At 55.8% G+C, this 14,082-nt stretch overlaps 2 long non-coding RNA genes across 2 annotated transcripts; both read right to left on the reverse strand.

Moving 5' to 3' along the window:
• Positions 1–2,692: 2,692 nt before the first annotated feature.
• Positions 2,693–4,618, reverse strand: LOC139669224 (uncharacterized). The gene is made up of 3 exons (XR_011697207.1): positions 3,434–4,618; positions 3,217–3,281; positions 2,693–3,050 (listed from the first exon to the last, which is right to left on the reverse strand). It is a non-coding gene; the product is annotated as an uncharacterized lncRNA (long non-coding RNA).
• Positions 4,619–4,630: 12 nt separating this feature from the next.
• Positions 4,631–6,458, reverse strand: LOC139669225 (uncharacterized). Its single transcript, XR_011697208.1, has 3 exons — positions 5,372–6,458; positions 5,155–5,219; positions 4,631–4,988 (listed from the first exon to the last, which is right to left on the reverse strand). It is a non-coding gene; the product is annotated as an uncharacterized lncRNA (long non-coding RNA).
• Between the last annotated feature and the right edge of the window lie 7,624 nt (positions 6,459–14,082).

Here is a 14,082-nt window from a genome sequence, read left to right on the forward strand (position 1 = left end):
GCTGCACACCTCCCGGCCCTGGACCTCGGAACGGCCAGGGCCAGGAATACCCACCTGATTACAGGGGCTCCCTCCAACCGCCCGCCGAGCACTGGGGTCGTACAAAGCCCCGCTTACAAGGCTGCCCCTTCTAGGCTCGGCACCCCCAACAATGCCCTCCACGGCCTAAGGTCGCGAGGACAGGGCCCCAGCCCTGAAGGCAGGGCGGGCACATGCTGGCACATCACCAGCAGCACTGGCACAGACCCAGGCCCTGGCTACAGGCGGGTCACCGAGAGGCTTTGCTGCCTCCTCGGAAAGAAGGGCCGAGGCTGGGCCGTGTCTCCGTTTGTGGGTTTTGAGGGCACGCCCCGGTTGTTGCACACAGCCCCTCTTTCCCTCCTGGGAAGCCTAAGCTACGCTACCTGCTTTTCTAGGGGGACCAAGGGACACGCTCGCTCTCTCACTCACACCGACAAAGACAAGACAGAGACACAAAGGGGCAGCGTCCCAGGAGAGGGAGCAAGCTCTGAGCAGCAACCTGCGGCGAGCCGTCCCTACCGCCCACAAGCAGGAGACAACGGCCTCAGACTCGCCCTGGCCTGCACAGAGGCCTCAAGGGCCTGACTACGCTCAAGGGCTTCACGGCTGGCCAAAGAACAGCGGCTGTGACGCGGCCCAGCTACAGGGGGTCACAGTGGCCAGCAGCCGTCAGCAGGCACAAAGGAGCCAAGGCAAAAAAAAAAGCCCTGCCCTGTTTACAGGGTGGGCTGGGGTCGGCAGACCTGCATTCTCCTATCGGGTGTGGCCAAGGGGACTCTCCCTCTTCCTTACAGGGTTGTCCCCCTCTTTCTGGGCAGCCAAAGGAGAACCGTGGCAAAAGGCCAACACTACCAAAGGAAAGACCCAGCCCTGTTTACGGGGGGGGGGGTCACCCAGCGCAAAGCCAGCGGGGGCACCGTGAAGGTGCCCGACGCACTCCTACGTGTATGCCTGACCCCGTGATGGCAAAGAGGTTCATTTGCCCAGAAGGCCTTTCTTGTGCTCCCTCTTGACCTCGACGCTGCTGATCCTCTTCTGAACTCTTTTGCCTCGCCGTCCCGCGCTCCTGGCTCTGCTTTCTTCTCAGATGGCTTCCGTCAAGCAAAGAGAATAACACAGTTGAGTCCGAGAAGCTCCAACTCCTTCAAGTCAGTGAAACGGGCACCCAGAGCGAGTTCCCCAAGCCACCACCACCTGCCCGCTCCCACCACACCCCCCCACGGCTCCACACAACGCTCCAACTTCCACTGGTGCCACCTCCGCGTTTTCCCACGTCAGCACTGCCGTCCGCACGATGCCGCCGCTCTCTTCTCCCATGGTTTCTGCAAAGGAAGGAGGACACAGGCAGGTGTGAGAAACACCAGCTCCTCCGTAGGAAGTAAACCGGGACCCTACATCCCCAGAGGGAGACCTCCAAGTCACTCCAAACCCACCCACAGAGCCCCCCACTGACACAAACCTCTCCAAACCTCACCTTGAGTGGTCACGGCGACGCCCCGTCTGCTGCTGGGAGCCAGGCCCTCTGGGCAAAGGAAGCTGGGCATACAAAGCACTGGCCAACGAGGCTGCACCTCTGACTACAGAGGGCTCGAGACACTGCTAGTCTGCAAAGTGCCCGGGACTCCAGGGCACTGGCCCAGACTTACGGGCGGCCCTGGGCCCAAAGGCCTGCGGAGGCTCCTTCTCTCCGCCTCGAGGGCACCCAGACCCGCTCCCCGCTAACGGGGCGGTCGCCCCGCACAGCCTGCCAGCTGAGGGAGCACCGAGGCTCCCAGACCCGCACCCCGATTACGGGCGGGTGCACACCCAGGGAGCCACAGGACTCGGCTTCCCCCTGCACTAATAGCAATAAGATTCCAGTACCAGGAAAAACAGCTAACGGCCTAAGGCCTGGGGGCCTTCCTCCACGGACAGGGAGCTGCACACCTCCCGGCCCTGGACCTCGGAACGGCCAGGGCCAGGAATACCCACCTGATTACAGGGGCTCCCTCCAACCGCCCGCCGAGCACTGGGGTCGTACAAAGCCCCGCTTACAAGGCTGCCCCTTCTAGGCTCGGCACCCCCAACAATGCCCTCCACGGCCTAAGGTCGCGAGGACAGGGCCCCAGCCCTGAAGGCAGGGCGGGCACATGCTGGCACATCACCAGCAGCACTGGCACAGACCCAGGCCCTGGCTACAGGCGGGTCACCGAGAGGCTTTGCTGCCTCCTCGGAAAGAAGGGCCGAGGCTGGGCCGTGTCTCCGTTTGTGGGTTTTGAGGGCACGCCCCGGTTGTTGCACACAGCCCCTCTTTCCCTCCTGGGAAGCCTAAGCTACGCTACCTGCTTTTCTAGGGGGACCAAGGGACACGCTCGCTCTCTCACTCACACCGACAAAGACAAGACAGAGACACAAAGGGGCAGCGTCCCAGGAGAGGGAGCAAGCTCTGAGCAGCAACCTGCGGCGAGCCATCCCTACCGCCCACAAGCAGGAGACAACGGCCTCAGACTCGCCCTGGCCTGCACAGAGGCCTCAAGGGCCTGACTACGCTCAAGGGCTTCACGGCTGGCCAAAGAACAGCGGCTGTGACGCGGCCCAGCTACAGGGGGTCACAGTGGCCAGCAGCCGTCAGCAGGCACAAAGGAGCCAAGGCAAAAAAAAAAGCCCTGCCCTGTTTACAGGGTGGGCTGGGGTCGGGAGACCTGCATTCTCCTATCGGGTGTGGCCAAGGGGACTCTCCCTCTTCCTTACAGGGTTGTCCCCCTCTTTCTGGGCAGCCAAAGGAGAACCGTGGCAAAAGGCCAACACTACCAAAGGAAAGACCCAGCCCTGTTTACGGGGGGGGGGGTCACCCAGCGCAAAGCCAGCGGGGGCACCGTGAAGGTGCCCGACGCACTCCTACGTGTATGCCTGACCCCGTGATGGCAAAGAGGTTCATTTGCCCAGAAGGCCTTTCTTGTGCTCCCTCTTGACCTCGACGCTGCTGATCCTCTTCTGAACTCTTTTGCCTCGCCGTCCCACGCTCCTGGCTCTGCTTTCTTCTCGGATGGCTTCCGTCAAGCAAAGAGAATAACACAGTTGAGTCCGAGAAGCTCCAACTCCTTCAAGTCAGTGAAACGGGCACCCAGAGCGAGCTCCCCAAGCCACCATCACCTGCCCGCTCCCACCACACCCCCCCACGGCTCCACACAACGCTCCAACTTCCACTGGTGCCACCTCCGCGTTTTCCCACGTCAGCACTGCCGTCCGCACGATGCCGCCGCTCTCTTCTCCCATGGTTTCTGCAAAGGAAGGAGGACACAGGCAGGTGTGAGAAACACCAGCTCCTCCGTAGGAAGTAAACCGGGACCCTACATCTCCAGAGGGAGACCTCCAAGTCACTCCAAACCCACCCACAGAGCCCCCCACTGACACAAACCTCTCCAAACCTCACCTTGAGTGGTCACGGCGACGCCCCGTCTGCTGCTGGGAGCCAGGCCCTCTGGGCAAAGGAAGCTGGGCATACAAAGCACTGGCCAACGAGGCTGCACCTCTGACTACAGAGGGCTCGAGACACTGCTAGTCTGCAAAGTGCCCGGGACTCCAGGGCACTGGCCCAGACTTACGGGCGGCCCTGGGCCCAAAGGCCTGCGGAGGCTCCTTCTCTCCGCCTCGAGGGCACCCAGACCCGCTCCCCGCTAACGGGGCGGTCGCCCCGCACAGCCTGCCAGCTGAGGGAGCACCGAGGCTCCCAGACCCGCACCCCGATTACGGGCGGGTGCACACCCAGGGAGCCACAGGACTCGGCTTCCCCCTGCACTAATAGCAATAAGATTCCAGTACCAGGAAAAACAGCTAACGGCCTAAGGCCTGGGGGCCTTCCTCCACGGACAGGGAGCTGCACACCTCCCGGCCCTGGACCTCGGAACGGCCAGGGCCAGGAATACCCACCTGATTACAGGGGCTCCCTCCAACCGCCCGCCGAGCACTGGGGTCGTACAAAGCCCCGCTTACAAGGCTGCCCCTTCTAGGCTCGGCACCCCCAACAATGCCCTCCACGGCCTAAGGTCGCGAGGACAGGGCCCCAGCCCTGAAGGCAGGGCGGGCACATGCTGGCACATCACCAGCAGCACTGGCACAGACCCAGGCCCTGGCTACAGGCGGGTCACCGAGAGGCTTTGCTGCCTCCTCGGAAAGAAGGGCCGAGGCTGGGCCGTGTCTCCGTTTGTGGGTTTTGAGGGCACGCCCCGGTTGTTGCACACAGCCCCTCTTTCCCTCCTGGGAAGCCTAAGCTACGCTACCTGCTTTTCTAGGGGGACCAAGGGACACGCTCGCTCTCTCACTCACACCGACAAAGACAAGACAGAGACACAAAGGGGCAGCGTCCCAGGAGAGGGAGCAAGCTCTGAGCAGCAACCTGCGGCGAGCCATCCCTACCGCCCACAAGCAGGAGACAACGGCCTCAGACTCGCCCTGGCCTGCACAGAGGCCTCAAGGGCCTGACTACGCTCAAGGGCTTCACGGCTGGCCAAAGAACAGCGGCTGTGACGCGGCCCAGCTACAGGGGGTCACAGTGGCCAGCAGCCGTCAGCAGGCACAAAGGAGCCAAGGCAAAAAAAAAAGCCCTGCCCTGTTTACAGGGTGGGCTGGGGTCGGGAGACCTGCATTCTCCTATCGGGTGTGGCCAAGGGGACTCTCCCTCTTCCTTACAGGGTTGTCCCCCTCTTTCTGGGCAGCCAAAGGAGAACCGTGGCAAAAGGCCAACACTACCAAAGGAAAGACCCAGCCCTGTTTACGGGGGGGGGGGTCACCCAGCGCAAAGCCAGCGGGGGCACCGTGAAGGTGCCCGACGCACTCCTACGTGTATGCCTGACCCCGTGATGGCAAAGAGGTTCATTTGCCCAGAAGGCCTTTCTTGTGCTCCCTCTTGACCTCGACGCTGCTGATCCTCTTCTGAACTCTTTTGCCTCGCCGTCCCACGCTCCTGGCTCTGCTTTCTTCTCGGATGGCTTCCGTCAAGCAAAGAGAATAACACAGTTGAGTCCGAGAAGCTCCAACTCCTTCAAGTCAGTGAAACGGGCACCCAGAGCGAGCTCCCCAAGCCACCATCACCTGCCCGCTCCCACCACACCCCCCCACGGCTCCACACAACGCTCCAACTTCCACTGGTGCCACCTCCGCGTTTTCCCACGTCAGCACTGCCGTCCGCACGATGCCGCCGCTCTCTTCTCCCATGGTTTCTGCAAAGGAAGGAGGACACAGGCAGGTGTGAGAAACACCAGCTCCTCCGTAGGAAGTAAACCGGGACCCTACATCTCCAGAGGGAGACCTCCAAGTCACTCCAAACCCACCCACAGAGCCCCCCACTGACACAAACCTCTCCAAACCTCACCTTGAGTGGTCACGGCGACGCCCCGTCTGCTGCTGGGAGCCAGGCCCTCTGGGCAAAGGAAGCTGGGCATACAAAGCACTGGCCAACGAGGCTGCACCTCTGACTACAGAGGGCTCGAGACACTGCTAGTCTGCAAAGTGCCCGGGACTCCAGGGCACTGGCCCAGACTTACGGGCGGCCCTGGGCCCAAAGGCCTGCGGAGGCTCCTTCTCTCCGCCTCGAGGGCACCCAGACCCGCTCCCCGCTAACGGGGCGGTCGCCCCGCACAGCCTGCCAGCTGAGGGAGCACCGAGGCTCCCAGACCCGCACCCCGATTACGGGCGGGTGCACACCCAGGGAGCCACAGGACTCGGCTTCCCCCTGCACTAATAGCAATAAGATTCCAGTACCAGGAAAAACAGCTAACGGCCTAAGGCCTGGGGGCCTTCCTCCACGGACAGGGAGCTGCACACCTCCCGGCCCTGGACCTCGGAACGGCCAGGGCCAGGAATACCCACCTGATTACAGGGGCTCCCTCCAACCGCCCGCCGAGCACTGGGGTCGTACAAAGCCCCGCTTACAAGGCTGCCCCTTCTAGGCTCGGCACCCCCAACAATGCCCTCCACGGCCTAAGGTCGCGAGGACAGGGCCCCAGCCCTGAAGGCAGGGCGGGCACATGCTGGCACATCACCAGCAGCACTGGCACAGACCCAGGCCCTGGCTACAGGCGGGTCACCGAGAGGCTTTGCTGCCTCCTCGGAAAGAAGGGCCGAGGCTGGGCCGTGTCTCCGTTTGTGGGTTTTGAGGGCACGCCCCGGTTGTTGCACACAGCCCCTCTTTCCCTCCTGGGAAGCCTAAGCTACGCTACCTGCTTTTCTAGGGGGACCAAGGGACACGCTCGCTCTCTCACTCACACCGACAAAGACAAGACAGAGACACAAAGGGGCAGCGTCCCAGGAGAGGGAGCAAGCTCTGAGCAGCAACCTGCGGCGAGCCATCCCTACCGCCCACAAGCAGGAGACAACGGCCTCAGACTCGCCCTGGCCTGCACAGAGGCCTCAAGGGCCTGACTACGCTCAAGGGCTTCACGGCTGGCCAAAGAACAGCGGCTGTGACGCGGCCCAGCTACAGGGGGTCACAGTGGCCAGCAGCCGTCAGCAGGCACAAAGGAGCCAAGGCAAAAAAAAAAGCCCTGCCCTGTTTACAGGGTGGGCTGGGGTCGGGAGACCTGCATTCTCCTATCGGGTGTGGCCAAGGGGACTCTCCCTCTTCCTTACAGGGTTGTCCCCCTCTTTCTGGGCAGCCAAAGGAGAACCGTGGCAAAAGGCCAACACTACCAAAGGAAAGACCCAGCCCTGTTTACGGGGGGGGGGTCACCCAGCGCAAAGCCAGCGGGGGCACCGTGAAGGTGCCCGACGCACTCCTAAGTGTATGCCTGACCCCGTGATGGCAAAGAGGTTCATTTGCCCAGAAGGCCTTTCTTGTGCTCCCTCTTGACCTCGACGCTGCTGATCCTCTTCTGAACTCTTTTGCCTCGCCGTCCCACGCTCCTGGCTCTGCTTTCTTCTCGGATGGCTTCCGTCAAGCAAAGAGAATAACACAGTTGAGTCCGAGAAGCTCCAACTCCTTCAAGTCAGTGAAACGGGCACCCAGAGCGAGCTCCCCAAGCCACCATCACCTGCCCGCTCCCACCACACCCCCCCACGGCTCCACACAACGCTCCAACTTCCACTGGTGCCACCTCCGCGTTTTCCCACGTCAGCACTGCCGTCCGCACGATGCCGCCGCTCTCTTCTGCCATGGTTTCTGCAAAGGAAGGAGGACACAGGCAGGTGTGAGAAACACCAGCTCCTCCGTAGGAAGTAAACCGGGACCCTACATCTCCAGAGGGAGACCTCCAAGTCACTCCAAACCCACCCACAGAGCCCCCCACTGACACAAACCTCTCCAAACCTCACCTTGAGTGGTCACGGCGACGCCCCGTCTGCTGCTGGGAGCCAGGCCCTCTGGGCAAAGGAAGCTGGGCATACAAAGCACTGGCCAACGAGGCTGCACCTCTGACTACAGAGGGCTCGAGACACTGCTAGTCTGCAAAGTGCCCGGGACTCCAGGGCACTGGCCCAGACTTACGGGCGGCCCTGGGCCCAAAGGCCTGCGGAGGCTCCTTCTCTCCGCCTCGAGGGCACCCAGACCCGCTCCCCGCTAACGGGACGGTCGCCCCGCACAGCCTGCCAGCTGAGGGAGCACGAGGCTCCCAGACCCGCACCCCGATTACGGGCGGGTGCACACCCAGGGAGCCACAGGACTCGGCTTCCCCCTGCACTAATAGCAATAAGATTCCAGTACCAGGAAAAACAGCTAACGGCCTAAGGCCTGGGGGCCTTCCTCCACGGACAGGGAGCTGCACACCTCCCGGTCCTGGACCTCGGAACGGCCAGGGCCAGGAATACCCACCTGATTACAGGGACTCCCTTCAACCGCCCGCCGAGCACTGGGGTCGTACAAAGCCCCGCTTACAAGGCTGCCCCTTCTAGGCTCAGCACCCCCAACAAAGCCCTCCACGGCCTAATGTCGCGAGGACAGGGCCCCAGCCCTGAAGACAGGGCGGGCACATGCTGGCACATCACCAGCAGCACTGGCACAGACCCAGGCCCTGGCTACAGGCGGGTCACCGAGAGGCTTTGCTGCCTCAACGGAAAGAAGGGCCGAGGCTGGGCCGTGTCTCCGTCTGTGGGTTTTGAGGGCACGCCCCGGTTGTTGCACACAGCCCCTCTTTCCCTCCTGGGAAGCCTAAGCTACGCTACCTGCTTTTCTAGGGGGACCAAGGGACACGCTCGCTCTCTCACTCACACCGACAAAGACAAGACAGAGACACAAAGGGGCAACGTCCCAGGAGAGGGAGCAAGCTCTGAGCAGCAACCTGCGGCGAGCCATCCCTACCGCCCACAAGCAGGAGACAACGGCCTCAGACTCGCCCTGGCCTGCACAGAGGCCTCAAGGGCCTGACTACACTCAAGGGCTTCATGGCTGGCCAAAGAACAGCGGCTGTGACGCGGCCCAGCTACAGGGGGTCACAGTGGCCAGCAGCCGTCAGCAGGCACAAAGGAGCCAAGGCAAAAAAAAAAGCCCTGCCCTGTTTACAGGGTGGGCTGGGGTCGGGTGACCTGCATTCTCCTATCGGGTGTGGCCAAGGGGACTCTCCCTCTTCCTTACAGGGTTGTCCCCCTCTTTCTGGGCAGCCAAAGGAGAACCGTGGCAAAAGGCCAACACTACCAAAGGAAAGACCCAGCCCTGTTTACAGGGGGGGTAACCCAGCGCAAAGCCAGCGGGGGCACCGTGAAGGTGCCCGACGCACTCCTACGTGTATGCCTGACCCTGTGATGGCAAAGAGGTTCATTTGCCCAGAAGGCCTTTCTTGTGCTCCCTCTTGACCTCGACACTGCTGATCCTCTTCTGAACTCTTTTGCCTCGCCGTCCCGCGCTCCTGGCTCTGCTTTCTTCTCGGATGGCTTCCGTCAAGCAAAGAGAATAACACAGTTGAGTCCGAGAAGCTCCAACTCCTTCAAGTCAGTGAAACGGGCACCCAGAGCGAGCTCCCCAAGCCACCATCACCTGCCCGCTCCCACCACACCCCCCCACGGCTCCACACAACGCTCCAACTTCCACTGGTGCCACCTCCGCGTTTTCCCACGTCAGCACTGCCGTCCGCACAATGCCACCGCTCTCTTCTCCCATGGTTTCTGCAAAGGAAGGAGGACACAGGCAGGTGTGAGAAACACCAGCTCCTCCGTAGGAAGTAAACCGGGACCCTACATCTCCAGAGGGAGACCTCCAAGTCACTCCAAACCCACCCACAGAGCCCCCCACTGACACAAACCTCTCCAAACCTCACCTTGAGTGGTCACGGCGACGCCCCGTCTGCTGCTGGGAGCCAGGCCCTCTGGGCAAAGGAAGCTGGGCATACAAAGCACTGGCCAACGAGGCTGCACCTCTGACTACAGAGGGCTCGAGACGCTGCTAGTCTGCAAAGTGCCCGGGACTCCAGGGCACTGGCCCAGACTTACGGGCAGCCCTGAGCCCACAGGCCTGCGGAGGCTCCTTCTCTCCGACTCGGGGGCACCCAGACCCGCTCCCCCCTAACGGTGCTTTGTTGGCTGCTTGAAGAGAGAGGGCAACCCAGGAAGGAGGGTGAGAATCCCGTTCTTCACCCCCGATGGGAAATGGAGCTCTCCCAACCCCCGCCCACCCTGAAAACAGGGCACGGCTTTCTTTATTGCCTTGCCACCTTTTGTGGCTGCTGGCGCCTGTCGTCCACTGTGACGCCCTGTAGCTGGGCCATGTCATGTCCTCTGCTCGTTGGCAGCTGTTAAGCCCCTCCACATTGTCAGGTCCTCATGGCCTCTGCACAAGACAGGCCGTGACTAAGGCGGCCACCTGCTGCTGTGCAGTACGGATGGCACCCCACAGCTTCCTACACAGAGCCCCTCTTTCCCTCCTGGGAAGCCTAAGCTACGCTACCTGCTTTTCTAGGGGGACCAAGGGACACGCTCGCTCTCTCACTCACACCGACAAAGACAAGACAGAGACACAAAGGGGCAACATCCCAGGAGAGGGAGCAAGCTCTGAGCAGCAACCTGTGGCGAGCCATTCCTGACGCCCAGCAGCGGGAGAACACGGCCTCAGACTTGCCCTGGCCTGCCCAGACACTTCAAGCCCCTGACTACGCAGGGCGGCTTCAAGGCTGGACAATGAACACAGGCTGTGACATGCCCAGGCTACAGGGGGGTCACCGTGGCCAGCAGCCGCCACCAGACACTAAGGCACCAAGGGAAACAAAGAAGCCCTGCTTCGCTGACACGGTGGCCTGCAGTCAGGATACCTCCATTTGCCCCTGGGATGTGGAGAAGGGCTCTCTCACTCTCCTTACAGTGTTTCCCGCTCTCCCTGGGCAGCCAAAGGAGAACCGTGGCAAAAGGCCAAAAACACCAAAGGAAAGACCCAGCCCTGTTTACGGGGGGGTCGCCCAGTGAAAGCCAGCGGGGCACCCTGAAGGTTCCTGCTGCACTTCAACATGTGTGTCTGTCCCGATGACGGCAGGGACAGTTGTTTGCCCAGAAGGCCTGTCTTGTGCTCCCTCTTGACCTCGATGCTGCTGATCCTCCTCTGCACTCTTTCCTTGATGTCCATCTCCATCTGTTTCTTGACAGCTTCTGCAAGATAAAGAGAAGAGGGTTAGCCTTGAGGTCCCTCTATTAACCTCTACTCCTGTACAAGGACTTAAGTCTTGGAGCAGTACTTGTTTTCATTATATATTGTCTCCTGAACCCACACCAAAATTTTAATGTGATTCATCCTCTTTTCTTTTGTTTTCCTCCCTTTTCAGCCTTCTAACCCGTTTGCTGCTTGAAAAATCTGTGGCTGGACTCGGCATGAAGTACTTATTACCATTCTTTTTCTCTTCTTACAGGAAAATTACGTCCAAGATCCTTTGTTAAACTTTGACTCCATGATTGGAAAGAACGTAAAACAGTATTCCTAATTTATGGAGTCATTCCCTAGGATGGTGAATTTTTTTTTCAGAAAAATTTGTCTCCTTCACCCCATCAGCAAGTTTAGTTTCTACAACTAAAAGAACTGCACACATCCAGAATGCTAGTTTAGCACAGCCTGCTTAAATGTCCATTCTTTCTCCTACCTAAATTGTCTTGCCAACTTGCAGATGCCTGCTATGAAAATGCTACCAATGTCTTCCCTGAAGTACTTCTGATTTTGTCTTTAAATAGGATGGCCCCACGCTTATATCCCTCCAAGATGTTTATTCTGTCCCTAATAGTTATGCCAGATTGCTCTGAAAAATGTTTTTTTTGTCCCCCATAAGCACTCTCTTTTTTTTTTTACATGTCCTGTTTCAGGAAAAGCCCAGTAAGTCAATTTTTCTCTCAGAGATCTTCTTTCTGGCCTGACACTTTACATAATGATTTTCCTTTCAAATATCCCAAGTGTCCTTTTGCAGTTTTCTCAGCTTTATCAAACTCTGTGGCCGCTGAGTTACCTCATGAAGCCTCAGTTCAATAAGCTTTTCCCTCAGAATTGTCACGAAACACCCTGCTGCGCTCTGATGCTGTCGTCCAACACTCCCTAGTCTCCAACAGTCCAAAATGAGCCCCAGGGCGACTCTACAAGCTTTTATCGGAGCTTTTCAAAGCACCTTTCGCCTGCCCTGCCTCAGGGCTGAGGGGAGCGGTGGGGAAAGGGCACAGCTACGGCACGGCCGAGCCCCCCAACCGCCCTCACGGCACCTGTCGCTGTCCGTGTAGCCCTCACAGCCCCCCAGGAGCGTGGGGGACACCCAGTGTGCAAAAAGTAAGTGACATAAAAGCCAATGCTAAAGCAAAACAAGCTGCTAAAACCATGAAAAGCAAATAGCAGCCCTAGTTCCAGAAACAAACAAAAACCTGGTAAACAGATACTGTATCAAAAGTCAGATTTCAAAGAAAAATACAAAATTTATAATAGTAACAAAAAAGTTAATTAGTTACTACATAAAAAGTTAGTTTAGCACTTTGCAAAACTGAGCATGAAAAAAACACACTAAAAATTAAAAACCTGAGTAGTAAAGCCAAACCTGTTCACAACAATAAAACAAGTTACATTTCAATGGAAAACATCTTTGAGAAATAACCCAAATACTAGAACCAAAATACAACAAAGAGCAATAAACTGATGCCAAAGGGGTTTTCTGATTTTTCATTTTTATAGATTTTAGAAATATTTGTAACTGTAGCAAATGTAGTGTTCATACTTGTAACAGCTCATGTTCATTGTTTATACATCCCAACCCCTACCACAGATCAGTAGCTCAAATTCTTTTAGCTATTTAGGCTCTCTTCGAGGTACAAGAGCTGACAACTATCAGAAAGGTCTGCAAAACAAGACCAAACATAAATCAACAACCTTGAGTCTAAGAACACTGGAAAAACTCCAAAGCCCGAGGAAAAAGAACTGATGAAGAACAGGGGGTCCCAGTGACCCCAGTCCCCAAATCCTGGGGGATGGCACAGGGGTGGGACTGGGGCTGGACTGAGAGATGTGTAAACTGGGCATTGGGTGGGCAATATTATAAAAACCATGGAAATCAGTGTTCTAGGAAGAAGGGGGCAGCACGAAGATGTCATCATGTATTCCTAAAAGCCCCAAGCCTGGCCATTAAAGAATGTACCTTTTTATCTTATCCTACATTAACTGGGCTTCAAGTCCTGTTTCTGGGGGCACTCACGGCAGCAAAACAAAAGATGCCTATTAAGTAAAAGTCAGCAAATTGACTTTTAATTTCCTAACGGGGGGGGAGATTTCTGTTACCTTTTAGTTTTCACGGATCTCTTTCCTAAGTGACCAGAAACATTCCTGTGCAAAATTAACCAATCAAGAAAATTTATTAAAATTCTATTAAATAAAATAACATTATGTGTTAGCAAACTGTATTTATGTACCTTTAGTGATTGTGTATGTTAAGAATTTTTCAGGAGACCCACTACAAGAAAGATGAAATAGACTGTTTCAAATGTTGCTAACCCTGTTCCCAGCAGTCTGGATAAAAGAAAACCCTCCCTGAAAACTCCTAAGAAAAAAATAAACCTCAGAACCCGTAAGACCGACAACCCTCAAATTTCACTCGACACAAATTGCTGAACAAATTGCTGTTGTTCTGTTTTCAGAAAAGTTGAAAGTTTTCAGTGTCTGTCTTATTTTTAAAGAAAAGTTAAGAGTTTTGTGTGAAGTTATTGTTTTCTGTGTTGTTTTATTTGTTTTCAGAAAAGTCACTGAAAACCTGAAACATCTAAGACCATGTTGTTGAAGGCATTACCCAGCCAAAATGTGGCAGTGCCTAAAAATTACCTGTAAGCATTCCACACTAAATAAAACCTAAAGTTAAAATGTTTGTTTTGCAATTGTTTAATACATGTAAGGGTTTTATGCAATAGATGTGGTGGTATTTAAAACTGTAGTAAACACTCCAATAGAAAAATATAAACATTAGAAAAAACTGTTGCTGCTTGACACTGGAACTACAGTTTTTGTTAAAAGTACTAAATGTGTTCAAGTCACAGGTGTGCTACTGGTCAACCAGAAAAAACTTTCTTTTGAAATCCCGTAAGTAAGCAAATAGAGTACATCAGTTTTTTCTATTTACCAAATTTATACAGACCCTCATTGGGCAAAGATTTGTTAAAAATCTAGGAGCTGTAATCTAATTTAAACAAAGTAAAACTGAATTTAAGAAGAAAAGAAAGCTTTAAGTTTAGCTATAAACTGTGTAAAACCAAACCAGAATAAACAAAATATTGATCAAATTTAGATTAAGTGTATCGGGAGTCCGAGCTACCAACACACCAGGTAAGTCAAAACAAGCAAACCTCATCTAAATAGAAGTACAGCCAGAAACAAACCCAGTAATTGAAAACAAAAAGTATTAAATTTTAAAAATGTTCCTTTCTGCCTTTCCTTAGCAAAAAGTCAGAAAGTATTTGCATTAAAATAAAAAAAGCTTTAATATATTTGCTAAAAAGACAAAAACACCAAACAAACACACCACTCACAGCAGCGAACTTGAACAACATAACCTCAAAGATTTTAAAATGTAAACCAATAGCAGTGCCCACCAGGAGAAATCTGCGTCTGCAACTTTTGTGTAACTTATTAATAACCACTGAAAAGCAGGAAGAGTTTATTCT

This window comes from Pithys albifrons, chromosome 3, assembly GCF_047495875.1.
Source record: "Pithys albifrons albifrons isolate INPA30051 chromosome 3, PitAlb_v1, whole genome shotgun sequence".
NCBI lineage: Eukaryota > Metazoa > Chordata > Aves > Passeriformes > Thamnophilidae > Pithys > Pithys albifrons.